Here is a 25,034-nt window from a genome sequence, read left to right as displayed (position 1 = left end):
GGAGCTAATCAAAACAGAAGGCATTTCTAATGTTCACATGCTCTGCCTATTTTCCAACTTGATAGGTCCTTATTTTTTATGCAAAACCCCATTTTTACTATGTGTAAATTGCAGTTTTACCAAGTGACTCCTTTAGGCATGCTTCTAGTAATTGGCTCAAACTGTGGAGGGCACATTTTGTACTGGGTAGATTGGGTGAGGGAATAAGAGGCTACTAAGCCAGCTACCAAGATTGTGGAGACAACTCTTGAAGAAACAGCAATTAAATATGTACAGATGTCCCTGCATCTCTGTGGGGCCTCGATTTCCTTATATAAGATAGCATAACATTTCATATACCTATGCACATACTCCCATGTGATTCACATGGTTTTTAGATGCTTGCTAGTACCTAGCACATTGTAAGTGCTTTGCAAATGACTAGCATTCTATATTGCTTAGGGGCTACTTATAACATATATGTTCAGCACTGACTCAGTTTTTAAAGACTTTTTTTTATCTGCATCTGACTGAATTCACATATTTGGAATCTATGGTCAGAGAGTCAACTGTATACATACACAGTAGTTATGTAACTGTTCAGAGGAAAGAACATTCAGAATGCTCCATTCCATCTGGAATCTACTTTGGGTATTTGAATGAGTCTAACTATAGTCCCGGGTTTTAATTTCCCACTCATAACACAGGGACAAGGATAGAGTTGTGAGGCTAAGTTGGTAAGATATGCAGAGCACTTAATGAACCCAAAGGGGGAAAAGTTATAATGCTCAGAGTCAGCTTTACAAGTCACGGTAAGAATATCGAAGAAAACCTAATTTGGGTTTTAGGTCTTATCATAAGAATTATCAAATCCAACAGTAGATGTACTTGATAAAATCAGAAATGTTTTATTATTTTAGGCAGTGGACAACAGATTACACACTTCCTTGTGTGCTTCCCAAGTGCAGATGGTGTAAGGAAAACCAATGACACTCGGCCCAGTTTGTGGGCTTGTATCAAAGCCATTGCATAGTCCTGGAGAAAAAGGAGGTGACAGGCTAGAGAAGGCAAATGAAAAAATTTAGTCAACTCCTTATGTAACACTCAGAGGATGGTCCTGAAATTTTGTCCTACCCCTTACTTGCCTGCTATAGTACCTGACCCCAGCCTCCCCGCCCCCACTTCAATGGGAGTGAAAAAGAGTCTTTTTCGAATTGGCGGGAGGAACTCTGAACCTTTTTCTGTGCCCAGCATTTGTTTCCACAGACAGGTCTAAATATAAACTATAGCAACTGCACCCATATTTGTGTACTAATCGATGGTCCCACGTTTTCTGCTTTACTGACATTATCTCATCAGAAGCGTTTGTTTTTAACATCTTTTATTTTCTATCAAAAGCAGTGGTGTCTCTTCTGTTTCCAACCCACTGAAGGGGCAATGGAGGCTTGAGAGTGGGCTTAACCTGCTTGATCTTTGAAGTCTGGCAGTGGAGGATGGCTACTTCCCATAGTTGAGGATGACATGAAGAATAAGTGCTCTGGCAAAGGTACATTTAGAAAGTTATGTGTTGACAGGCTCTTTCATAGGGAAGGCAGTAAACACATGGCTAGCTTGATCAGTAGCATATTTGTCTAATATCAAAGTCACCTTTCTTTGGGAGAACAGAGTTATTGGTTCTTAAAGATACACTTGAGGTTTGTTTCTAAAGGATATTGAGAATTCTTCTTTTAGCGTTTCAGGCAGAATTTCCAGGGGCAGGATGAGACTCCAAGAGGAAAATGGCTGCATCCCTAAAGATGCTGGAACAAGTCACGTTTGCCTTGGAAGTAGACTACAACACTTTATGTAATTGAATCAAATAATTAATTTCTCTAAAGTAATTTGATAATTAAAAAAATCAGTTTTGTATGCAAAGCCTTCAGATGATTTCTGTGTAACTAGTCCTGTCTTAGGATATTTCTTAAGAATGAAAGATAGAAAAGGTACTTGATAAACCATGCCTGTGCTTATGCGTATAACTGATAAGGCTCCCCTAGCAATGGCCCTGTTCCCTTGAGAGGCACAAATGATCTTCTTGCTAAATCATATGTAGGCTTCAGGATTCATATGGTCTCTTACCTTTCCTTGGCTTTAGGGGAATAGTCAATAATCCTTTCTCACCCAAAGATGGAGTTGAGTAATGGACTTAGTTCTGAGAAATTTTCTGTGGTAGCATCACCAAGGGCATTAGGTTTTATGGTTCATTGGAAGATGTGCAGTTGGATTTACAGTGATGATTTACTACAGATGATTTATTACAAGGTAGAAATAGTTTGCAAAGACTGTTTCTTGGTAGACCCTACTAAGTAGAGTCACATAAGCTGAACTTTACATCTTCTAGCAATTAGGTAGACAGCCTCTGCTTGGTACATACCAAATTTAACTCCAGGAAGACCACAGGTGATCAGCATAATCATGATGTTTCTACAAACAATCCAAGCACATGGAACCACTTTCAGAAATTCTGAAATGATATGATCTACCTGAAATCTAAGTTTCTTGCTGTCAACCAAGAGCCAACATTCTAAGTTGGTCTTTTAAGGGTGTGCTTGTCAGTTTTTTGTTAACTTGACACAAACTGGAATCACCCAGCAGGAGAGAACCTCAATTGAGAAAATGCCTCCATCAGATTGGCCTGTAGGCATGTCTCTGTGGCGTTATCTTGATTGTTAGTTGATGTGGGAGGCCAAACCTACTTTGTGGGTAGTGTTACCTTTAGGCAGGTGGCCCAAGGAAATATAAGAAAGGTAGCTGAATGTGGATAGGCCTGAGAGCAAGCCAGTAAGCTGCTTTCCTCCATGGTTCCTGCCTCTGCTCCTACTTGAGTTCCTACCCTGAATTTCCTCAGTGATGGACTGTGATCTGGATGTGTAATCTAGATAAACCTTTTCCTCACCAAGTTTCTGCTGGTCATAGTGTTTATTACAGCAACAGAGAAGCAAACTAGGGCAGGTTAGTAATGAGGTTTGCAGCGTGAATTTTTTTCAGCACAATATTACACAGGCTTCTAGAATAGGGACAGTAATCCCCATCTCCCCCAGAGTTCATAGACTCTCTGATATGGCGTTCTTGTCTTAATGCTGTCTCCTAAGGTATGATTGAGAGCTGCTGTAGACAGAATTATTTTCTATTTGTACTGAGGCTGAGTTCTGTGTTATATTTGATATAAACAGGCTGGTGGCTAGTCTCATTAACTCAATGGTTGAAGATGAATATCATATGAGTCATTGTCTAAGATTGTGGTGATATTTCAATTGTGCTGAAATGTGATTTTATTTGTATGTTAAATAAAGTTTGCCTGGAGATCAGAGGTCATTAGTGAGCCAGGAACAGAAGTCAGGTGGAGGTAGCCCATGCTCTTAAACCAATCACATGGCAGGCAGAGTCTCCGTGTGGTCAAGGACACAGCCAAGCGTGGTGACATGAACCTTTAATCCCAGTAACAACCACAGAGACTTGGAGGTCTGTATAGACAGGCAGTGGTGAGGGAGTCATGTGACTGGGTTTAGAGCCAATGAGAAGGCAGAACAGAAAGGCAATAAAAAGACAAGTCAGACAGGAAGAAAGGCTCTCTTAGGGGAAGCGACAGCAGTGAGTGGTAAGCTAAAGGTAGTCTTGGCTCTTCACTAGTGCTCTGCTCTCTTGGGTTTTTAACTCTGTATTTGGCGCTGTGTTTCTTATTTAATAAGACTTTTTAGAAATTCGTCTACATAAGATACCACTCTTGTTGCACAAGGGTATAGAGATCACTTACTAGTAATTAAAGGTAGTACACTTTACTGTCTTTATAGGGACACAGGTTTGTCAGTTTGAACCAGTGCAGCCTAGTGGAACATTTTTGGCAGTTATGGAAATGTTCAAATTCAGTGCTGACCACTAGCCACATGTGGTTATTGAACATTTGAAGTTTGGCTAGTGTGACTCATGAACTGAAATTGTATGTGTGTGTGGTATATGTATTATGTGTGAATATGTATGTGCTAGTGCCTTCAATGCTAGATGTCTCCCTCTATTATGGATTTAATATTATTATCCCACCTTAATGTTATTATTTATTGAGATAAGGTGCCTCACTGAACAAGAAGCACATTGTTTTTTTGACTAGATGGGATGGTCTGCAACACCCCCAGGATCCACCTGCCTTTGCCTACCCTCATCGGCCCTAGCTCAGGGGTTAAAGGTGGACACTGCCACACCCACTTTTCATGTAGATGCTGGGGATCTGAACTCGGGTCCTCATTCTTGAACAGCAAGCATTCTACCCACTGAGCATCTCCCCAACTGGAAACTGAACATTTAACCGTGTAAACTTAATTGACATGGCTTAGCTAATTTCTACTTTGCTGGACTGATCAGTTTTACCTAAATTGTCAATTTTTGCTTCAGTGGTCTGTAGAAAAGGAGGATGATGTGTTTGAAGAAAGTCTGCCTGAAGTGTCTCCCGACAGGTCTTGTATTTCCTCACATCTCACTGAGTCCCCACCACTTTTCTCCCTGATGGTCCAGGCCTCCACATTAAGAGCAAAGATGTTGTATTCTTTTAAAGAATAACTACCAATGATAGGTTATCAATTATTGAGAGAGAAAGACCCTTCTTATAATGTGTTGTGTCTCAATATTACAGATTGGGTAGGGCATTTGGAACTTTCAATAGTAGACTGATAAAATATAGTTACAGAAAAAACTTTCAGAGTCACACAGTAGTCATACTATACAAAGACATACATTATCACAATGCCCTAGGTTAGCTCTCCTGGGAAGCAGACTCTGGGTTGGATTAGTGTGCAAGCAGTTTACTGGACACTGCTCTTAGGAACTGCACCTGCCAGGAATTGCACTTAGCAGACTAAACCAGGGGGTGGTGACCTGTGCTGAAGTAGCAGTGGATGCCTCACCTGAGCACTCTGAGCTCCGAAGCTGGGATGCCTGGTCACAAATGTGAAGCTTGTACATTTTCACACCAATGGGTCCCTGGATCCCGATTGCCCCAGGGAAGCTGTGAAACTGTCCCCATCATGGCTTAGAGCAATTTATGTAGACAGAGAAAGCTGTAACCTTTCAGTAGACCACATTTCCAGCAGCTAAGGAAGGAACATTGCCACTGTGTCACAGTATTCACTAGGAAAAGATGGAGTTTTCATATCGAGGTTGGAGGTGTAGCTTGGTGGTAGAGTGTTTGCCAAGCATTCTAGATGATTTAGGTCCAATCCCCAACTGTAGACACACACACACACACACACACACACACACACACACACACACACACACACACACGGGGGGGGGAGAGAGAGAGAAAGAGAGAGAGAGAGAGAGAGAGAGAGAGAGAGAGAGAGAGAGAGAGAGAGAGAGAGAGATATCCTGGTTTCTTTCTTAATGTCCTGGCTAGAACTGAGCTTTAACCAAGCATGGTAGTTGACTGTTATACTTCCAGCACTGGAAAAGTTGAGGCAGGAGGACTGCTACAAGTTAAGTGGGGTTGCAGAGTGAGAGAGTGTCATAAAATGAAAACAAGCAAACAATTCCCACATCTCCAAACAAAAACCAAACCAGACCAAACCACAATGGGAAAAGTAACAGGGCTTTGGAGTTAGTTCAAGTCCTCAGCCTTTTGAACTTGAAATCCAGGCCCATGTGCAAATGGAGGACTGTTGTGAAAATGAATTAGCATGACATGTGGAAAGCACTTAATATGTGGCCTGATTCTTGGTAAGCCCTCCAGAAATGGTGGTTATTGTCAGGACTTGAAGAGTTTTGTTAAGACACAATTTTGGGAGCACAGTGGACTAAGTTAGCTGGTTTGGGCAACAGGACCACACAGAGCTATACTTCCCAATTCACTGGAGACATTTCTAAACCTACCCCTTCTCATCTGGCTTTCTTTTTTTCTTCAGGCAGAAGGGCCTATGACTAGGATGAGCTGACAGGAGAAATCCAACAATAAGAACATGGGTTGGCACTGCAGTTTCTAGATCCAGAGAGGAAAGAAGCCAAAGAAACAAGCCTCATTCCTAGAAAATTCTAGAAGGGTTGCTCCTGTTTAGCTGAATCAAGAAACCCTTAGCTATTTCTTGAAAAATTTTTTCAGACTCTGTACCACCACCCCCGCCCCATTATAATCACATTTCTTTAAACTGGGGTATATAAATTGTGAACCAAACACTTTGACATTTTCAACAATGTTCACATTGACACTTATTAACTAATTAATCCAGTTCTTGAAAACTGAGGTTTGTAGTGATATATTGTGTACCCTAATAATCTTGCCTGGGGATTGGAGGACAGAGCCAGCCACTAGATGAGACATAGAGGCCAGACAGTGGTGGCACACACCTTTAATCCTGTAACTCAGGAGGCAGAGATCCTTCTGGATCTCTGTGAGTTCAAGACCACACTGGCAACAGAGCCAGACAGTGGTGGCACACACCTTTAATTCCAGTACTGGGAAGCACACATGCCTTTAATCCCAGGAAGTGACATGGCTGGGCAGAGAAAGGTATACAAAACATGAAGAAACAGGAACTAAAGCAGTTCAGCTGAAGACCTTTTGGGTGAGGATTCAGAGACTTTCAGTCAGAGGATTTGTGGAGTTGGCGAGGTGAGGTTAGCTGTCACTTGCTCTGCTTCTCTGATCTTTCAGCTATCACTCCAATATCTGGCTCCGGTTTTTTAAATTATTATTATTATAAGACCATCTAAGATTTGAACAACAGAGGTTTTCTTTTCTCTGTCTGTCTGTTTGTCTGTCTCTGTCTCTGTCTCTCTCTGTCTCTCTCTCTCTCTCTCTCTTGAACTAGGTATTGGCTGTGAGACTCTCTCTCCAGTCTCAATACTGGTTAGACATAGAGCTTAGGACATCTCAGTAACTTTAGTAAGATGCTTTTCCCAGTTGTACTTCCAGATGTTATGTTTTCAAAGGAAAGAACTAGCAAACCCAATGCATCATAGCAGCCTCTCCAAACTCAGCAAGTTAGAATCCTGGATTTTCACATACCAGTAGGTTTTAAAAAGAAGTTTCTTTTCTCATGGAGGGACATAAAGCCACAACTACTGTTTGCCATTATCAGTTCATAAAAAGGAATTGTACAGGCATTCCCTTGAAATCTGCAGGCTATTTCAGTCAGGAAAGTAGGTAAGCTAACTGCAGATCTTCACCTCTCTCTTCATTCCTCCAAATCCAATCTCCTGCTCTCAGGTCTCATCACCACCTCTGCAGCAGACCACCTGCTATCGCTTCCCCTCCCCTCCATCTCCAGAGGATCACACAGATTTCCCCTCCAAACTTCCTTTCTCCCACTTATTGCTTTATTCCAGCTCCCAACTTCAGCAGACATCCCCTGAGAACCCATCAGGAAATCCTGCTAGAGAAGTAAGTAGGCCAGTAAAGCAGGTAGGTAGGTTGGCTTCAGGTCTTCAATCTCACTCTTCTCTCTCATATCTAATCCCCCAATATCATCCCCAGATCTGTAGCAGACTACCTGTTGCAGCATCGCCTTACTCTTGGCCCCAAATCTCAGGGGACTGAGAAGACTTCTGTGGAACAACCCATTTTCCTTTTTCCTGTGCATTTCCTAACCATTCCTCCCTCTCACATTCCCATTCCATTACTAAGTGTTAGCTCCCAATACCCAGAAACACATTTTACTTTGAACCTCCAGTAGCTACAGCTAGAAGGATCCCAGAAGAATTTTCTGTCAGGAAACACATAGTCACCACACTATCCTAAGAGCCAGAGAGGGCAACAGAAATCAAAGAACAAAACACCCACTCAACAAAGACAATACCAGGAATCAGCACCTAGAATTACAATCATTCCCAACTCAGATGCCTGGACACCAGTGCAAAAATGTAATAACAGCCAGGATAATATGTCTCCACTAGAGCCCAGCAACCCTACCACCCTAATGGGAAATCTTTTCTCATTCTGTAGGCTGTCATTTTGTCTTATTTACTGTGTCCTTTGCCTTACAGAAGCTTCTCAGTTTCAGAAGGTCTCATTTATTGATTGTTGCTCTCAGTGTCTGTGCTACTAGTGTTATATTTAAGAAGTGATCTCCTGTATGAATGCGTTCAAGGCTACTTCCTATTTTCTCTTCTGTCAGGTTCAGTGTAACTGGATTTATGTTGAGGTCTTTGATCCACTTGGACTTGGGTTTTGTTCACAGTGATAGATATGGATCTATTTGCAGTCTTCTACAGGTTGACATCCAGCACCATTTGCTGAAGATGCTTTCTTTTTTCCATTGTATGATCTTGACTTCTTTGTCAAAATATCAGGTGTTCATAGGTATGTGGAATAATGTCAGGGTCTTCAATTTGATTCCATTGGAATTGTCAGTTTTTGTGCCAATACCAATCTGTTTTATTACTATAGCTATATAGTAGAGCCTGAGGTCAGGAATGGTGATGCCTCCAGAGGTTGCTTTATTGTACATGATTGTTTTGGCTATTCTGGGTTGTTTGTTTCTCCATACGAAGTTGAATATTATTCTTTCAAAGTCTGTGAAGAATTGTGTTGGGATTTTGATGGGGATTGTATTGAATCTGTAGATTGCTTTTGGTAAGATTGCCTTTTTTATTATGTTAATCCTACCTATCCATAAGCATGGGAGATCTTTCCATTTTCTGATATCTTCTTCAATTTCTTTCTTTAGAGACTTGAAATTCTTATCATACAGGTCCTTCACTTGGTTAGTTAGAGTTACCCCAAGGTACTTTATATTATTTGTGGCTATTGTAAAGGGTGATGTTTCTCTGATTTCTTTCTCAGCCCATTTATCATTTGTGTATAGGAGGGCTACTGATTTTTTTGAATTAATCTTGTATCCTGCCTCATTACTGAAGGTGTTTATCAGCTGTAAGAGTTCCCTCATAGAATTTTTGGGGTCACTTATGTATACTATCATATCATCTTCAAATAGTGAAAGTATGACTTCTTCCTTTCCAGTTTGTATCCCTTTGATCTCCTTTTGTTGTCTTATTGCTCTAGCTAGAACTTCGAGTACTATATTGAATAGATATGGGGAGAGTGGACAGCCTTGTCTTGTTCCTTATTTTAGTGGAATTGCTTTGAGTTTCTCTTCATTTAATTTGATGTTGGCTGTTGGCTTGCTGTAAATAAATTGCTTTTATTATGTTTAGGTATGTTCCTCATATTCCTGATCTCTCCAAGACCTGTATCATAAAGGGGTGTTGGATTTTGTCAAAGGCTTTTTCAGCAGCTAATGAGATGATCATGTATTTTTTCTTTTAGTTTGTTTATATGGTACATCATATTGACAGATTTTCATATGTTGAGCCATCCATGCATCTCATGACAGGGAGCCTACTTGATCATGGTGGATGATTTTTTTGATGTGTTATTGGATTTGGTTTACCAGTATTTTATTGAGTAATTTTGCATCAGTGTTCACAAGGGAGATTGGTCTGTAGTTCTCTTTCATCTTTGTGTGGTTTGGGTATCAGGGTAACTGTAGCCTCATAAAAAGAGTTTGGCAGTGTTTTTTTTTTTTTTCTGTTCAATTGTGTGGAACAGTTTGAAGGGTATTGGTATTATCTCTTTTTTGAAATTCTGGTAGAATTCTGCACTGAAACCATCTGTTCCTGGCCTTTTTTTTTTTTTTTTTTTTTGGTTGAGAGAATTTAATGACTGTTTCTATTTCCTTAGGGGTTATTGGTTTATTTAAATTATCTATCTGGTCTTGATTTAAATTTGGTATGTGGTATCTATCCAAAAAATTTTCCATATCTTTTAGATTTTCCAGTTTTGTGGAGTACAGGTTTTTGAAGTATGACTTGATGATTCTCTGGTGATTTCCTCATTGTTTGTTGTTTTGTCTCCCTTTTCATTTCTGATTTTGTTAATTTGGATGTTCTCTCTTTGCCTTTTGGTTAGTTTGGATAAGGGCTTTTCTATCTTGTTGATTTTCTCAAAGAACCAACTCTTTGTTTCATTGATTCTTTGTATTGTTCTCTTTGTTTCTATTTTATTCATTTCAGCCCTCAATTTTATTATTTCCTGGCATCTATTCCTCCTCGGTCAGTTTGCTTCTTTTTGTTCTAGAGCTTTAAAATGTGCTATTAAATCGCTAGTGTGAGATTTCTCCAACTTCTTTATGTGGGCATTTAGTGCTATGAATTTACCTCTTAGCAGTACTTTCATAGTGTCCCATAAGTTTGGGTATGTTGTACATTCATTTTCATTGAATTCTAGGAAGTCTTTAATTTCTTTCTTATTTCTTCCTTGACCTTTTGGTGATTCAGTTGAGCATTATTCAGATTCCATAGGATTATAGGCTTTCTGTAATTTTTGTTGTTGTAGATATCTAACTTTAAGCCATGGTGGTCTGATAAAATACAGGTGGTTATTCCAATTTTTTTTTGTATCTGATAAGATTTGCTTTGTGTCTGAGTATGTGTTCAATTTTAGAAAAGGTTCCATGGGATGCTGAGAAAAAGTTATATTTTTTTTTGTTAGGGTGGAATGTTCTGTAGATATCTATTAAGTCCATTTGTGTCATAACATCTGTTATATCCCTTATTTCTCTGTTAAGTTTCTGTTTGGCAGACCTGTCCACTGGTGAGAGTGAGTTGTTGAAGTCTCCTACTATTAGTGTGTGGGGTTTGATGTGTGTTTTATGCTTTAGTAATGTTTCTTTTACATATGTGGGTGCCTTTGTATTTGGAGCATAAGTGTTCAGAACTGAGACTTCAGCTTGGTGGATTTTTCCTATGATGAATATGTAATGTCCTTCTCAATCTCTTTTGACTGATTTTAGTTTGAAGTCTATTTTGTTAGATATTAGGATAGCTATACCAGCTTACTTAAGTCTGTTTGATTGGAAAGTCTTTTCCAAGCCTTTAACTCTGAGGTAGTGTCTGTCTTTAAAGTTGAGATGTGTTACTTTATGCAGAAGGATGGATCCTGTTTTCATATCCATTCTTTTAGCCTGTGTCTTTTTATAGATGAATTGAGTCCATTGATATTAAGGGATATTAATGAACAGTGATTGTTAATTCCTGTTATTTTTTGGTAGTAGTGTGTGTATATTTCCCTTCTTTGGGATTTGCTGCTGTGGGCTTGTCTATTGCCTGTGTTTTCCTGGGTGCATCTAACTTCCTTAGGTTGGAGTTTTCCTTCTAGTGCTTTCTATAGGGCTGGATTTGTGGATAGGTATTGTTTAAATCTGGTTTTGTCTTGGAATGTCTTGTTCACTCCATCTATGGTGATTGAAAGTTTTGCTGGGTATAGTAGTCTGGGCTGGCATCCATGGTCTCTTAGTGTCTGCATTGTATCTGTCCAGGACCTTCTGACTTTCAGAGTCTCCATTGAGAAGTCAGGTGTTATTATGATGGATCTGCCTTTGTAAGTCACTTGGCCTTTTTCCTTTGCTGCTCTTATTATTCTTTATTTATTCTGTACACTTAGTGGTTTAATCATTATGTGGTGACGGGACTTTTTTTTGGAGGTCTCATCTATTTGTTGTTCTATAAGCGTCTTGTATCTTCATAGTTATTTCCTTCTTTAAGTTGGGAAAGTTCTCTTCTATTATTTTGTTGAATATATTTTCTGTGCCTATGAGTTGGTATTCTTCTCCTTCTTCTGTGGGAGCCCCTTTTCAGGTTCCTTGTGGCTTTACCCATTAGGTCTGCATAGAGGATGATTAGGACCATGGGTCTGGGTGCAGGTGTCTGCGATGGTCTGCACTTGGCTGTGCTGGGGGGAGGTCTTTTGCTCCACCCCCTTGGCATCTCTATAAATACCCTGGGGCAGAGATAGTCAGGGCTCGTTGGAATAGGTTCCAGGTCCTCTCATGGCTATGCTGTATTTTCTATCTGTTTCTCTCCACGATCTAAATCCTTCGATCTAATATTTCCTGCTGCTCACACTCAAGAAAACTCTGGGGAGCTGTAGGGTTGGTGGGTAAACGCCCCACATTCTTCTATCCCTATTATTCTTGGGTTTGGCCTTTTCATAGTGTCTCAGATTTCTTGGACATTTTGTGTTATGACTTTTTTGGCTTTAGTGTTTTCTTTGATGAATCTATTTTCTCTATTGTATCCTCCAGGCCAGAGATTCTCTCTTCCATCTCTTGTATTCTGTTGGTTATGCTTGCATCTGTAGTTCTTGTTCATTTACTCAGATTTTCTTTTTACAGCATTCCCTTGGTTTGTGTCTTCTTCATTGCTCCTATTTAAATTTTCTGGTCGTAAACTGTTTCCTTCACCTATTCAATTGCTTTTTCTTGGTTTTCTTTAAGGGAATTATTGATTTCTTCCATTTTTTGTTTGTCTTTTCCTCAATTTCCTTAAGGGAATTTTTCATTTCATCTTTGAAGGCCTCTATCATCTGCATGAAGTTATTTTTAAGGTTGCTTTCTTCTGTTTCCTCTAAGTTGTGATGTTCAGGTCTTGCTGTCATAGAACCACTAGGTTCTGGTGGTATCATATTGCTCTTTATGTTGTTGTATGTATTTTTGCACTGGTGTCTCCTCATCTCTTCCTCCAATATGTGTAAGAAGTGTCTGTGTCTGAGGGAACTTTTCTTGGTCCACTCTGTGCTGGCTGTGTCTGTTTCTTAGAGGGCCACTCTTGGTCCAATCTGAGCTCTTGGTCCAATCAGCATTGGTAGATTCTGTGTCTCAGAGAGCCGCTGTTGGTCCTGTCAGAGCTCTTGGTCCTCTTGGTCTGATCAGAGCTGGTGGATTCTGTGTCCCAGGGAGCTGCTGAGGTTACAGGGGGATGGGTGGGTTTGGACCAGGGAATGGGTCCTTTTCAGGCTGGGAGAGGAGACATTTACCTCATGTTCCAATCAGAACTGGCAGATTTTCAGGAACTTATTCTTAACTGCAAACAGAACTCTTAACTTGCAAGGTTTATTTTTCCTGCTTTGGTGTCACAATAACCCTGATCTGGGCCATGAGAGGAGATGGGGGAGGAGGGAGGGGAGAACCAGGAGCCCAAAAGACCAAGAGGCCAGGAGGTGAAAAAAAGAACCTGTGTATCTGGATTATATAGAGAAGGGTAGCTGAGGCAAGGGCATCCCAGCCCCTGGGCTGGAGAAGTTTGGGGTAGGGGGTAGGGTATGTCAGCCATATCCTGTAACAAGTAGGAACTGAGGGATGCTGGGAGAACCTGGCAGTCAGTGTCTGCTTTGATATGTTAAATAGGTACCTCAGCCATTTGTCCAGGGTTTGATACCTAACAGTTTTACCCTTCTCCTTAGGAGTCCCAGGTGAGGAAGTCATCCTTAGAGACTGAGCTGCTGATTTAAAATCATAAGTATGAGGGGCTAAGAGAAACTTGCTACACCTTTTACTTTGTGGTCTAGAAATCAACATCAAACACTTATTCATTCTTTGTTTTCTTCTTTTCTAGACTATTTTTAAAAATCTATTTTATTATTTTGTCAGTGTTGCTACAGCATTAACAATAAAATGTCCCATGATCCACTAGGTGCAATTGAGTTTAAAAGTCTGTTAAATCCTTGATGAATAATACAACAGCCACTCTCATTTATATATATTTCAAAGCCAATTAATTTCCCAGAGCTGGCACAAAGGTTGAGTGTTGTAGAATATTATTTTAAGATGTGTTACACTTGTTTATGCTGTGGAATATTTGTTTAATGATACAAAAATGTGTTGCTTTCTTTTATGTTGCATTTGTTTGACTCTTTGAAGCTGTGTTACTTTGCCTGTCTGAAACACCTGGTGGTCTAATAAAGAGCTGAATGGCCAATAGTGAGGCAGGAGAAAAGATAGATAGGTAGAAAGAAAGAATGAGCAAGAGAAGGAGGAGAGGAGGACTTCAGAAGCCAGTCACTCAGCCACCCACCTACTCAACCAGACATGGAGTAAGAAGGAAAGAAAAGGTATACAGAAATAGAGAAAGGTAAAATCTCAGAGGCAAAAGACAAACAGGGATAATTTAAATTTAGAAAAGCTGGCTAGAAACAAGCCAAGCTAAGGCTAAGCATGTATAATTAAGAATAAGCCTCCATGTGTGATTTACTTGGGAGCTGGGTGGTGGGCCTCCCAAAAGACCCAAAGAGTGAAAAACAACCAATAGTTGAGTAAAAACTTTGTAACTCTTTCCACATTCCTACTCCATGCACTTCCTATGGGGAAAGTCTTCTTGTCAAGATCAGCCAGAGGTGAGGCGTGAAGGGGGCTGGAATATTTTGGTTACAAGATTTGTATGAAATTTTATTTATCTACCTCTCTGACAGGATCAGAGCTTGGAAAGTGATCTCAGAATGGATCAGAAATTTTTTGTTTGTTTTGAAGGATGTTGAGTTACGCAAAAAATGTACGGTAAGTGTTTGACCAAAAAAAAAAAAAAAAAAAAGAATCCTTAAGACAGTACTGTCAGTACTGTAATGGGTTGTTTACTTCCTAAGATGCAACCATGGTCTGCTTCCTGTGTGCTTCTGTAGAAAGACAGAGGGCTCATTTTTCAATCAGGAAGTTTTGTATGAATTAAAAGGCCCTTTCCATTAAAATTTCATGGCCCTATTTCTAGTTCAGAAGCGGCTGGAACATAACAATACCACTGTTTAGCATTAGAGAAGTTCTCTTGGTATGCTACTTGATGTACATGGTCTCAAGTTCTGTTGGTGTTTACTGAGACACTGATAAATTGAAAGTTACTTTCTGTGCTACTTTAAAATGGAGTGAGGATTCCTGGGTGACTGAGAAGGCCCCAGTTGGCCCTGTAGTACCTTGCTTCTAAGAGAAGACTGGTTCTACACTCCATGGCCCTTACTCTGGTGTTAAACTAGTCTTGGACATCCCAAGGTGGGGTGAGAACTGATCTCTACTGGTGAAATCATAGGCTCTGATCTCACAGGGAGGTTAGAGCATCACCATTGGCCTTGCCCTTTGTCTGCTAAGTTCTTATCCTTCCCTTCCTATTCTTGGAAGTTTCTGAAATGGTTTGTGACAGGGAGTGTGAAAACTGGGGTATTGATGTCTGTGTTTGTGTGAAAGAGTATGTGTTGACCTTTAAGATTATTATTAGTACTAATAACAATTATCATTATCATCATTATTATTTTATGTGTATGGGTGTTTTGTCTGTCTGTAAGTGTGTCTGTGAACCATGTGTGTGCCTGGTACTGCTGGTTATGGACCATCATGTAGGTGCTGGGAATTGAACCCAGGACCTCTGGAAGAGCAGCCAGTGTTCTTAACCACTGAGCCATCTCTCCAGCCCTTGTGTAGACCTTTGTGTAACAGTGAGACTTCAGTTCATCAGTTCAGTTTCCAAAGTTGGCTGCACTAGTTACTCTATGAGCACAAATGAATTATTTGGATTCTCTCAACCTAATTAAAATCTAATTATATGTTTTAATAAAGTTTGTTACTTGACAATTTTATATATGTTATAATGCATTGTAGGAACTCTCTCTCTCTCTCACCTACCCTCTCTTACCTCTCTCCTACCTCTAACAACCCCTTACCTGTCCATAGGCCAGGTTAATGACTAGGTTTCTGTGTGATTGGATTGGGATCATTCACTGGAGCCTGGGAGAGTCACCACTAAGCATACAACTGAAGGGATTGGCTTTACCTTTCCTTGAATCTATCTGTAGGAAATAGTTCCATAATGTGAAGTAGTACTCCCCACTCTCAAGTGCCTCTTCTATCCTTGTCTGGCTGTTGATGGGCTTCTTCTTGTGCAGACCTACTACAGTAATCCCTTGTTCTTAAGAGTTCAGGATGCAATGGCTTCATCTTGCCTAGCAATGACATTGCACAGCCCCGTCCCCACTTTCTGGGTCCCTACAGTCTTCCTGACCCTGTTCTACAATGTTCACACTAAATGAATTCCAAAGAGCTTCTCATTATTTCACAGCCATTATATTTGCCACATGATCCCTTAGATACAGCATTTGCATTAATTTTGAATCTACATGAGCTGGAACTACACAGAATAAAACATCCTGGAGTTAACTCAGCCTTCTCAAACAACACATCAACTGTTTAGGAAGTTCTAGTTGTAGGTGACATTCTAAGTGCCCCCCTCCTCCCTTACATACCCCCTCCCATCCTCTCCATTAGATCTGCTTCCCAACAAAATTTCATCTTGATCCATGGTAAGGATTACATTTTAACATTAAGATCAGACACACACACACACACACACACACACACACACACACACACACACACAGCTCTGGTTTGGATTAGTGACCCCCAAAGGTCTGTATGCTGAAGACGCTGATCTACAAGGATGCTACTAGGGAATGGTGAATCCTTTAGAAGTTAGGGCCTAATGGGAAATCTTTTCTTTTTAAATTTTAAATCTGAATTTATGTTTTGAAATAAAAAGGCAACAAACTTTTATAAAATTGACACATGGGAACACACTTTAAGATATCATCACATTTTACGTTTACTTAGTTTACAGATTCAGTCTAAACAATAATCTACCCATCATAAATGTGAGTTCCTTCCTTTCTTTGAGCAAAAAGGAAGCTTATGTGAAATGCTGGACACATCCAGCTAGCCAGCAATGGCTCAGCATCTTCATGAATGAGGAAAAGCCTGGCGCACAGCCTTTCTGATGGGGCCCGACTCCATTCTGCAGCTCCCCATGTGGGCTGCAGGGCCTGTGACTAGATGTCTCCCAAGTCCTGTGTGCCATGGTCCTTTCATTTCTGGTGACAATGTCACCAATGGTGTCCTTCTATTGTAAACTTCAACAGAAAACTCAGCATGCTTACAGACTCTACACATGGAGTTCCGGGATCTTTCTCAAGACTCTCACCACTTTGGGGAAGCCCTTTCTCAGAAGTTTCTGAACTGGCTCACTTTCTCATGTGGTGACTTGGACCTTGGGGACATCATCCACACAAATGAGTGAGCATGGCTGGCAGTCCTTTCTGAAGCTGTGCCTGTGGCTGATGCTGCCACATCTCTGCTCTGGCTCAAATCATTTTTCTCCAATTACAGTGGATTCATTTCTCCTCACCTTACATTCTATTTCATAGCTGGTATTTTAGTATGTTCCTGCAGAATTTCTTTATTTCATTCTAACAATTAACAATGGGAGGCTGTTCCATAACCATCCTCTAGATATTTTGCTGCTCTGTAAAACTAACCTGATTTGTATAAGAAGAAGTAAGAAACAAACGCTGGTAGACTTCGCACCTTGCCTTCATGTCCACTACTGATGTATGGAAGCCTTCAAAGAGTCAACCAAATTCACTCACGGTTTCTTCTCACATAAATACTCGATTTTTTTCAATAATAAAACATGATTTTTTTAAAATAATAAATACATGCTCAGGACAAGTCACAAAACCAGCAGCTATAATGAATGCTACTGGTGGTCCAACGCTTCGTTTCCATACATTACTTCCAAAATAAAGGTTCAAGCCTTTGACTCTGCCCAAGGATTCAAGTTCCAAGGTGTATCATTTGACACCATCATTTCTATAGTTTAGCAAAAACTAGAATGACATTCTTAGTGTGTATAGGGGGTATAAAATCATGTTTAATTTCTTCATAGTTACTTTAAAATTCATAGTATCAGCAAATCTTGCTAATTGTAAAAAGGGTAAATTTGTAATTTCCTCTATTATGATAGTACCATCATTGGCATTTATTTGCTCCTAATTAAATTCCATTTCAACTACCTGATGTTGGACTTGAGGTAGCTGCATTGTGGTTGCATTGCTAGGGCAGTGGTATGGTTCAAAGTACCATCTGGAACATCAGATTTGATTTAAACGAGAGGGAAGTAAAGTCTCCCTGAAACGATTTCCTCATTTGGCATTCAAAACAAAACAAAACAAAGAGAAATAAACCCCCAATCATTTCCTTAGTGATAAAAGTATAGTTCTTTTGTGAGCGTAGACAATACACGGAATCTGCTTCTTCACATGAAAAGTGGAGTCAAGAGAGAAGGACTCTCTTTTGTCACTACCTTTCAGTTAACTCGAGTAAAAATGTGCATAAACTGAAGCTTGTGTGCATACAGTTTCAGCACGGCACAAAGTAACTGGATGAGCCAGGACCCGTCCTTTGAATTTGTCCAGCAGTAGTAACTAGGTGCCGTGGAGTAAGCTTACAGGAAGTCGGCTTCCACGGGTATCTTCTGGCATGCCATGTCATTATCAGTTCCACTGTCTGTCTCAATGCCACAGTCCAGCTCCGTGCCCTGTACTCCATCCAGCCTGGATGATGAAGAGTTTGGGCTTTCCAGTTAAGCTTTGGCAATAGTCGCCTTTTGCTGTGATCTTCTTTAGAAACCCCATCCATCAATTCCACAATTTCTTCATGAGTAAGATCATTCTTATTCTGGACATTGTATTTCAGGCTCATGGATGTCTCTCTGAGTTTGGCTGCATCGACATCAGTACCAGACCGAGGGGTCATTCCAGTACTTTTATGAAAGTTCTTATTATTAATTATTATACACACACCCATTTCAGGGTAATCCATTTTATAACTGCTGTCCAGATATATTCCAGAGTCCATTGATTTGCTTCCATGGATGGTCTTTACTTCAAAATTTATAGCATGAATCTTAAAAGGTCTTATTAATAAAATCAAATCTGAAGCCAGGCATTGGGGTGAATGCTGGAAGATCAGAGAGACAGAACAAGCCACAGCCACCTCACCTTGCCAATTCCTCAGCTGATCCTGTTTCCTCAGACTGGAAGCCTCTGAGTCCTCACCCAAATGGATCTCAGCTGAACTGCTGCTAAAGGCCTAAAAGCATAACCAGCCCTCGTTCCTGTTCTTCATGCCTTATATACCTTTCTGCTTTCTGCTATTACTTCCTGAGATTAAGGGCTCACTTCCGGGGATTAAAGGCGTGGGTTACCATGCCTGGCTGTTTCCAATGTGGCTTTGAACTCACAGAGATCCGGATGGATTTCTGCCTCCTAAGTGATAGGATTAAAGGCGTGTGTGCCACCATTTTCTGGCCTCTATGTCTATCTAGTGGCTGTTCTGTCCTCTGACCCCACATAAATTTATTAGGCTGCACAATATATTGGGGGACACAATATATCATTACAAAAACTATTAATGGATTTGGAATCCACTGAGGTTTCATTGTTCTTCATGGTCACTTTTTTTTAAATGAGCTATTCCAAGCTCCACGATGCAGGACACCCAGCTTTGATCTCACCACCTAATGGGAAATCTTTAGATTACTGAGGGGGCATGTCATTGAAGGAGATTATAGAACATTGGCCTTTCTTATTTTTTGCTTCCTGGCTTATGTTGAAGCTGACAGGTTTGCTATTCTGTCTGTATGCTACAACCATGACAGGCTGCCTTGTCACAGATCCAAAGCAACAGGGTCAATGGATCGTGGAGTAAAACTCCAGAATTGTGAGCTCAAACATTTCTTCCTCTCCTTCCTTCCTTCCTTCCTCTCTTTCTATCTATCCATATTTATTTATGTTTATTTTTTTGAAATACATTTATTTAGCTTCACTTTATGTGCACTGGTGTGAAGGTGTCAGATTCCCTGGAACTGGAGGTACAGACAGTTGTGAGCTGCCATGAAGGTACTGGAAATTGAATCCAGGTCCTCTAGGAAGAGCAGTCAATGCTCTTAACCACTGAGCAATCTATCCAGTCCTTATGTTTGGTTTTTGAGACAGGTTTGTTGTGTGTAGCTACTGGAACTCACTCTGTAGACCAGGATGGCCTTGAACTCAGAGATCCACTTGCCTCTGCCTCCCAAGTCCTGAGATTAAAGGTGTCCACCACCATACCCACAACCCTTTTATTTTTATAAGGTGATAATCTCTGATGTTTAGTTATAATAATAGAAAGCCCACTAATACAGATAGGCACACATGTAATTAAAACACAACACTCATTAAATGGGATTCATTCTGATATCGTCTGCTCTATTTTACTCTTATTCTATTTTCTAAAAGCATGTCTTTTGATACCAACTAAATTTTATTTCTCTGTTGTGGTCAGTGCTCATCTTTTTGAAGAAAGAAAAACAGTACCTTCATTGGATAACTTTTAAAGTTCTTTAGAAATACTTTGCACAGTGTTAAACATTTCAGCATTTCTGTAGAGGATTTTTCAAGTTGTGAGAAAGAGCCAAGGTAGAATCAACATTAGAGGACCTTGAAGAGGGTGGTACTGTATTTTTGCAAGAGAACATAACTATAAATCTGGCTTATTTTGGAACACTAAGAACTTTAACCTTAGAATCAGAGTCCCAGAAGAATATCTATCATGGCTCCAAATCCGGGTAGCCTGTGAATAAAGGCTTAAAAGCTTGATCTGCCCAGGCCAAGGGTTCTTCAAGAGTCTTCAAGGACACATACAATCTTGGAGTTTTAAAAACAGTTCCTTTAGCTGAGACTCACCTTTCACCTGTAACAGCACAGTGAGGATTCAAGTGGTTCATGAATTTACCAGAGCAGATTCAGCTGCTGAGAAACACTGCCGTTGTTGACTGGCTGGTTGCCATGGTATCATGGACCAGCTGCTACTTAGCAAGCACAATGAAAATGAAGAATCAAACATGAAAGTTAGTGGAAAAAAATACAAGTTAGTTACGGGCTATTTTTGACATTCCTAGGCACTGGTTATTTGACTGCTTAAGAATTATTTTACTTTATGGGTACAGGGGTTTGGCTGGCATGTTTGCCTGTGCACCATGTGTATGCCCAATGTCCACAGAGGCCAGAAGCAAGCATTTTTGAATCACGTGGAACTGGGGTTATTAAAGATGGTTGTGAGCTGCTGTGTGGGTGCCGAAGACTGAACCTCGGTCCTCTGAAAGAGCAGCCAGTTTGCCCACCTGGATGTGAGTGTCGGAGAGAGGATGCAGAGGTTACTGTGGGAGGAGTCTGTACAGACCAGTGCACTGCTCTTGTTCTTTCACTCTGTAGAGAATCAACTCTGCAAGCGGCCTGTGGCGTTGGCTCTCTTGCTAATGAAACTTCCCTTGTGTTGGCTCAGTCTCCTTGTGAAAGAAATAACTGAACAATTCTGGGTGTTATACTCAAGTGCCTGTGACTTTGTGCTTTGGTGACCGTCTGTCCAGGTGGCCAAGGTGGGTAAAGGAGAACACGCATAGGAGTAAAGTGGGTGAGTCTTAGCCTGGTGGGTGGTGGTAGAAGATGATGGACAGAAGCACATCAAGAAGGGGACCAAAAGTCTGGGTGATGGACCACTTGAACACATTGGAATCCATGAATTCAAAGAGTGCCCTTGGCTGAGATTCTCGAGGAACACCCCTGGCAGAGGAGCTGAGCTCTCCAGAACTGACTGAGGTCTAGTTTAAATGGAGAGTCGAGGACTCAGTGGTTCTAATTGTGAAAAGGAGAACTCCAGAGGCCACACATAGGCTTTGTCATGTTAGGCATGCAGACGCAAATGGTTTTGCCAAAGAGGCACTTTTGTTGGGCAATACAATAGTAGGTGGTAAGATTCAATGTCAAAAATGAAGATAGTACAAAAGATGACAGAATAATTTCTGGTTTTGAGGTATTTTTTTCCCATTTTTTGAGACAGGGTTACTCTGTGTAGCTTTGGCGCCTTTCCTAGAACTCACTCTGTAGCCCAGGCTGGCCTTGAACTCACAGAGATCCATCTGCCTCTGCCTCTCAAATGCTGGGATTAAAGGCATGCGCTACCACTGCCTGGCAGTTTTGAGTTTTTAAAAAAGAATAGCAATGTCTTCATAGGTCCTGGAAAACAAGTGTGTTTACATGAGTGTGCATGCAGGACAATGTAAGGAACTGGGAAATTTGTTAGGAAGCTTTTTCAAAATTACTCCAACCATTTGAAAGTGAGAATGACAAAAGCAGCTGTGAGATGTGTAACAAGTCTTACTCTGTCCCGCCAGCCAGCTCCCAAGTGACACAGAGACTTCTTATTAATTATGAAGGCTTGGCCTTAGCTTAGGCTTATCCCACTAGCTCTTATAACTTACATTAGCTCATTTATTTTCATCTGCATTCTGTTGTGAGGCTTATTATCCCATCTCTCTGTACTGCTCATGCTGTTTTCACTTCATCTGGCCTGCAACCCTGCCTTTCTTCTTCTCCAAGTTCTCTCTGTCCCCAGAAGTCCCACCTAACCTCCTTCTGCCTAGCTATTGGCCATTCAGCTCTTTATTGTTGTTAATTCTTTTTGCTCTTTGTGGGGCTCACCACCCGGCTTCCAAATAAGTATATGGAGACTTATTCTTACTTATGAATGCCCAGCCTTAGCTTGGCTAGTTTTTTTTTTTTGCCAGCTTTTCTTAACTTAAATTATCCCATCTATCTCTTGTCTTTTATCTTTCTCTATTCTATATACCTTTCTTTCTCACTCTATTGTGTGGCTGGGTGGCTGGCCACTGGCATCCTGCTCTCCTTCTCCTTCTCTTACTCCCTCTTCCCTTCTCTTTGCCTGGCAGTTCCACCTATCCCTTCCTCTTCCCTGCTTAGCTATTGGCCATTCATCTCTCTATTAGACAAATGAGGTGTTTTAGACAATCAAAGTAACACAGCTTTACAGAGTTAAAAAAATGCAATGTGAAATGTGAAAGAATGCAACACATTTTTGCTTCATTAAACAAATATTCTACCTCATAAATGAATGTAACACATCTTCAGCTAATATTCCACAACAGCTCTTTATTAAACCAATCACACTGACACATCTTCTCACAGTGTAAAGCAATATTCCTCACTGGACATAGTAATCACTTAGCTCTTTAAGCAGATTCAATGAATACAGAAAATTCTGTTACTTTAAGGATGTAATGTTATTTCAACTTGTTTGGTTACTTTGCATTTCGTTTTGTGGTCTTGGGTTAGTGGCTTTAAAAGTTCTAGTAGTTTGCAGTAGCCTTGTAAAGAAGTGAAATGGCCAAGAAGATGGATCACTAGGTGAAAGTGTTTGTAGTCAGGTCTGATGACCTGAGTTTGATACTATAACCACAGTGGAAGGAAAAAACTGATTTCAGAAAGTCCTGACCTCTGTGCACATTCACTCATGCACACAAATACAAGATAGATAGATGATAGATAGATAGATGATAGATAGATAGATGATAGGTAGATAGATAGATGATAGATAGATAGACGATAGATAGTTAGATAGATAATGAAAAGGAGGTAGATGGTGTGATTGTGTCTAATGATTGGTACCAAGATCTTTGTCTCACCATTGGAATTATGATACCAGATCTCTTCTGGTTGGAGGCAGCTATTCCCATAGCCTGTTAGTTAGAATCCTTTGAAGAGTAGAACATTTTTACCATGGAGAAGGTTTCATGCTCAGTGCTTTGCACTACTTTCTTTTCTTTTTCTTTTCTTTTTTGATTGATTCCCAGGAAGGTAGCCATATACAGAGAGAACTACTTCTAATTTGTAGATGACATTGCCATCTGAATACACAATTACATTCAGAAAGTTTCAGTAAGTGACTTTTGTTTCCAACTCAGTGGTGACTCTCTCTAAGATGCCATTTTTACATCTGTAAAATGGAGCAATTAGTTTCTACCTGTTACCATAGTGTTAGAAAAGTGAGTTGCAAAATGCATACAGTATACTTTGAGCTTTGGGACAAATATAAAACCACTGCCATAGTGTGGAATGATAATGCTTAACCAGTGAGAATTTTTCTTCCCAGAAAAATAGGGTATATTTACAGTGAACAAGCTTACAGTCTTGTTGAAGTTCCTAGAAAATGTCTGGGGAAAGGAGTGAGGTACTACAGATGGTCATGTACATTCAGGCCTTAAGTCTGGTTCATTGCTATTTTAACATAAAACATCAACATAGTTGTAATACAAATCCTAAAAGGTCTTATTAATTGTCGCTCTCAGTGTCTGTGCTGCTGGTAGTGGTCTCCTGTTCCAATTCATTCCAGACTACTTCCTACTTTCTCTTCTATCAAGTTCAGTGTAACTGGACTTATGTTGAGGTCTTTGATCCACTTGGACTTGAGTTTTGTGCATGGCGACAGATATGGATCTATTTGCAATCTTCTGCATGTTGACATCCAGTTATGCCAGCACCATTTGTTGAAGATGCTTTCTTTTTTCCATGGTACAGTTTTGGCTTCTATGTCGAAAATCATATATTCATAGGTGTGCAGATTAATGTCAGGGTCTTCAATTTGATTCCATTGGTCCACATGTCTGTTTTTATGCCAGTATAAAATGTTTTTATTACTATAGCTCTATAGTAGAGCTTGAGGTCAGGGATCATGATGCCTCCAGAGGTTGCTTTATTATACAGGATTCTTTTAGCTATCCTAGGTCTTTTGTTTTTCCATATAAAGTTAAGTATTGTTCTTTCCAAGTCTGTGAAGAATTGTGTTGGGATTTTGATGGGGATTGCATCAAATCTGTAGATTGCTTTTGGTAAGATTGCCATTTTTACTATGTTGATTCTACCTATCCATGAGCATGGGGTCTGTGGATAGCATGAGGAGTGAGTAGAAAATTTCTTAATGAAGAAAAATAAAATAAAATAAAAATATCACCACAAAAGTCTGTTAACTATCAGGCACCTTTAAGCTTGATAACTAACTTTTAAGCAATGGAAGCCATTAGCTATATGGACATTTGCACTGATTTAGGACAATTTTCATGTTGTGAATTTAATGCTTTTTAGAACGTAATGCTTTTTATAGTGATCAAAAAAAAAAAAAGAGGAAATAGAAGCCAATTGAGCAATGTCTGTGGTTAAAAAACAATGGGATGTTATAGTCAGACTTTCTTTGGACTGCTAGTTCCCAAATAAAGATATGGAGACTTTTTACTAATTATGAAAGCTTGGTCTTAGCTTAGGCTTGTTCCCAACTAGCTCTTAAAACTTAAATTATCCCACTTATATTAATCTATGTTCTGCTATATGGCTCACTACCTTACCATAGTACTGTGCATACAATTTCTTCCATGTCTAGCTGGCAAATACCCTGCCTCAGATTCTTCACCAGAGTTTCTATCTCTGCATGGAAGACCTCTCTAACCTCTCCAGCCTAGCTATTGCATTCGGCTCTTTATTAAACCAGTAAGAAGGTGCC

At 40.2% G+C, this 25,034-nt stretch overlaps 1 pseudogene; it reads right to left on the bottom strand.

The window, feature by feature from the left end:
* Positions 1 to 17,844: 17,844 nt before the first annotated feature.
* Positions 17,845 to 19,099, bottom strand: LOC114696393 (annotated as a pseudogene).
* Positions 19,100 to 25,034: the final 5,935 nt, after the last annotated feature.

Source organism: Peromyscus leucopus, chromosome 13 (assembly GCF_004664715.2).
Source record: "Peromyscus leucopus breed LL Stock chromosome 13, UCI_PerLeu_2.1, whole genome shotgun sequence".
NCBI lineage: Eukaryota > Metazoa > Chordata > Mammalia > Rodentia > Cricetidae > Peromyscus > Peromyscus leucopus.
The sequence above is the reverse complement of the archived record's forward strand: the minus strand, read 5'-3'. Positions and strand labels throughout refer to the sequence as shown.